Source organism: Dasypus novemcinctus, chromosome 1 (genome assembly GCF_030445035.2).
Source record: "Dasypus novemcinctus isolate mDasNov1 chromosome 1, mDasNov1.1.hap2, whole genome shotgun sequence".
NCBI lineage: Eukaryota > Metazoa > Chordata > Mammalia > Cingulata > Dasypodidae > Dasypus > Dasypus novemcinctus.
Window position 1 is genome coordinate 180122550 of NC_080673.1, and position 4762 is coordinate 180127311.

The following is a 4762-nucleotide window of genomic DNA, read 5'->3' on the forward strand; positions in this document are numbered from 1 at the left end:
TGCAGCACCATTCTTGGGCAGGCTGCACTGTCTTTCACACTGGGCACCTCTCCTTACAGGGCGTACTTCTTGCACATGGGTTCTCGCCTATGCAGGGACACCGCTGCATAGCAGGGCACTCCTTGCGCACATCAGCACTGCGCGTGGGCCAGCTCCACACAGGTCAAGGAGGCCCAGGGTTTGAACCACAGACCTCCCATGTGGTAGACGGATGTGCTAACCACTGGGCCAAGTCTGCTTCCCTACATATACATTTAATTTGATAATTTTGAATGCTGTGTAATAGTATATTGTATACATAGATTATAAGTAATTATCTATGACCCAGTAATTTGAAATTTGAAGAAACATTATTCTTGTGTGGATGTGCTGGAATAGGTGTGATATATTTACTAAATAATACACAGTATACTGTGGACTTAGCAAGGGTCCATGGAACAAAATAGGTTAAGAACCTCTGACCTAGTCAGACTTTGAGAGAATAGGTTTTTGTTGTTTTAAGCCACCATGTGTGTGGTGATTTATTACAACCGCAATAGAAAATAAACTATGTATTCAACATTGATTCTTTTTTTAATATTCTTTTTAATTTTATTTTTTTAAAGAAACTTAGATTACATAAACATTACATAAAACAATATAGGGGATTCTCATATGCCCCACTCTTTACCCCTCCCATACTTTTCCACATCTACAACATCTTCATTAATGTGGTACATTTGTCACCTTTGATGAACACATCTTGGAGCATTGCCACTAAGTGTGGATTATAGTTTACTTTGTAGTTAACACTTTCTCCTGCACATTTTTGCAAGTTATTACAAGATATAAATGGGCAATGTCTGTCATTGCAATATCATTCAAGATAATTCCCAAGTCTTGAAAATGCCCCCAAATAACACCTATTTTTCCCTCTCCCTCCCCTCAGAACCTCCACTGGTCACTGCCTCCATATCCATGATAAAAGTTCTTCCATTGCTAGGATCACAAGTCTACAATTGAACAGCTTCAAGTCTACTCTAGTCCATCATTCATTTCCCAATCCCGAGGATTCTGGGATGGAGAAGCCCATTCCAACTCTGATTGACAGGTGACTTAAATCCCATGGGGAAGATGGATGGGACTTTCTTACTTGCAGTTGCAGACTCTCTCTGTTCCTTGAGATGGTCATTGTCAAGCATCATCTCCTTGTTAGTTGTCCTGGGTGAGTCCAAAGAACTTGAGAGTAGGTTTGCAACTGTTGAGATTCAGGGCCCAACTGGCACATGGACAGCCAAAGGATTTAAGTCTCTTGTACATATAGCTATCAAGTCTAGTACTAACTCTAGTTTCAAACAGAGGGCAGAGAAGTCATGTGTAGGGAACACACAACTGAGTCCAACTCTATCACTCTGGGGTGCATAAATTCCAAAGCAGTGCCCATGGGCAGGGCACCTAACTTCTGAGCTGCCTGCCTGCCTAGAGTGTCTGGATGTCTCCAGAACCCTCAGGAGCTGCACTATTTGAGGTTATATTTACTTTTGCAGTCAATGAATTCCTGCTGAGTCATGCATAAGCGTAACTTCTGAAATGAATTCCCTACTCACTTTGAAGTCTCTTAGTCATATGAACTCATTTGTCGTTATACTTCCTCCCGTTTGGTCATGATCTTTTTCCAGTTGCATTGCTAGTTGGTGTTTGGTAGTAACCCTTCGGTGCCAGGGAGGCTCATTCCCAGCTGAGTTTGGCATAGAGAGGCCACAATTGAACAACAAGGAAGCTCTCAGGAGGTAATGCTTAGGCACCCTATAATACAATGCTAAGTTTCAATTAAAATTTTTTAAAATTTAATTGCCTTTTTTTTAAAGATACATATGTCACAAAAAATATTACATTAAAAAAAATAAGATGTTCCCCTATACCCCACACTTCACCGCACTCCTCCGACATCAACAACCTCTTTCGTCATTGTGGCACATTCATTGCATTTGGTGAATGAATTTTGGAGCACTGCTATACTGCATGGATTATAGTTTACATTATATTTTACACTCTCCCCAGTTCATTCAGTAGGTTATGGTAGGATATATAATGTCCTGCATCTGTCCCTGCAATATCATTCATGACAACTCCAAGTCCTGAAAATTCTTCCATATCACACCTCTTCTTCCTTTCCCTGCCCTCAGCAACTCCTGTTGCCACTGTCTCCACATCACTGATACAGTTTGGAAGTGTTCTAAGATTCAATTTCAAAAATAAAGGTTTATAAGTACAGTTATCACAATCAAGGGCCTGTCAATGTTCCATCCTCCATCACTAGTCACTGCCCAAATACTAAGGGGATTCTTGCTGTACCCTTTAGATAACGCGGCAGAACTCTCCAGGATGGGAATTTGATATTCCTTTGGTTATTGTGTGAATCTTCACCCACACTACATGTCCCATGAACACTTGAACACATTCATATGCCTTATAAGTATGCCCCAGGCAAAGTTCCTCCCATGGATCCCCCATCTCTGACATTCCTCACCAATTGTAACCTTTCTGTGATCCAAAACTTCTTGAAAATTGAGGCCACCAACATAACCAAATGCAATTAATAGGAAAATGATATAATTATAATAATTTGAAAATAACGAATAATATAAAAAAATTTTAACAAGTCAAAAATAATATAAAATTAAAAATATAAAATTAAAAAAATTTTGACCTGGTATCTTTCATCAATGTAAGATCTGCTATCTTATATGTACAGTGACATTTGCTTCCATTTATTTGCCCAGTGTCTTATTTTTTTCATTTTTCTTCAAAGAAGCTTTAGGTTATAGAAAAATCATGTGCAGAGTATAGGGGATTCCCATTACCCGGCATCCTCTCTCTTTTCCCTTTCCCCTATTAATAACATTTTACATGTGCATGGTACATTTGTTATAATTGAAGTACAAATATTGAAACATTGCTACTAACCAAGGTCAATGATTTACATTGTCATTTACGTTTTGGAATGTACACTTCATAGATTTTGATGTAGTTTGATGTAGTCTGTATCCATTCTTGCAAGATCATGTAGAACAATTCCATTGCCCCAAAAATGACCCATATTCCATGTATTCTATTATTCTCTCATTTTACCCTTGGGACCCATGATAACCACCAAGATTAACTCACTGAAGAACAAGATTGATAGTTACTTGCAACAACATTGAGGGCTTGACATACTGGCCTGTCCTCCCTTATTAGGCACTGTCAATGCTCTCAACAGACTCACACCCGTCTGTCTGAGGTCATAGTAGGAATCCTCAGGATGGGAGTCCCTTCCCACTCATTATTTTAGTTTCCACCCCCCTATATAACACACTATGATAAGATGTGATACACTCCCTATAAGCCTGCCTCGTATGCACTGTCCCATGTGCCCCCCACATCCAACACCATAAACCAGGAGCCCTCCTCTGTTGTATTTGCCAAAAGAACATTCCCAATGTTGTATTTTCAACCACAAACTCACAAATCCCAGGTTAACCTGCTCCCTCCCCCAGTTCTCCCCCAAGTTCCATGAAAAGTCTAACCCAACCTCCCCACCCTATCACAGATCAGCACTACCCAGCCCAATAGCATCACTATACCACTGTTATGCCCATCCACTATACAAATACTTCCACCTTATCATAGATTTTGCCCATTAGGGCATTGATTCACAGAAATGCAAATCAACATTGTTTCTTTTCATTTGTAGTAATATACAGAAACATTAAAGAAAAAAAAATGCTCATGGAATCTAAAGATAAGTGAGAAAATGAAGCTTTGAAAAGTGCCTAAGGAATAATTGAAACCATAGACTCAAAATTTGTCAGGCTTTCCCCCCATCTCTGTGTTAGTTCTATTTTTCTCAGTTTGTTAGCCTCTTACTCTTTCCAAAGAACTTGAAGTAGATCTCTTCTCCTGGACCTATCATCCATGTTTAGACAATGGGCCGTCGGATTGTCCAAAATTTGTTGCATAGCTATCCTAGACCAAACAATGAAGTCAAAGGGGCAGGGTTGTTTTAACATTTTGGCTTCTCAGGAAACCATGTACATGAGTTTGGCAGATGATACAGGTGTCTATTATTAATCAAATTTGTTTTTGCCTTTAATAGGGCAAGATCTCATGTTTTAGTTCATGCCCTCCTTATGTCTGTTGAAGATATATTAGAAAAATTTAGAAATTATAACTTAGAGTTAATTTTAAAAGTTAGAAAAAAGGAATTAGAAAAATAAATTATAATTAGATGATAGCAATTAAAAATAAAATAAAATGGTTTAAAAAACATAGATCAGGTATTTTAAAAGAATCTGGATGCTCAAGCTACCACAAGCAAAGCTTATATTCTGTATTAGTTTCCTGTTGCTGCTGTAACAAATTACTACAAGCTTTGTAGCTTAAACAACCCAAATGTATTATCTCACAGTTTTGTAGATCAGAAGTACAGTGGACTCAGTTGGTTTCTCTGCCTTTACCCCACAAGACCAAAATCAAGGTATAGGAAGGTATGTGTTCCTTTTTGAAGATTCTCGGGGATAATTTGTGTCCAGGAATATCCAGGTTGTTGGTAGCTTTGTATCCCAGGCAGTAGTACATTTGAGGTCCCCGTTTCCTTGCTTGCTGTTACCTGGAGTTCATGCTCAGCTACTTGGTGCCTGGACCCCTTCCCCCATTTTCAAAGCCATTCTCATGTTCTGAATCTCTCCTCCAATTCCTTTTTCTGCTGCATCTCTCTGACTTATCTCTTCTTCTTCCTTTT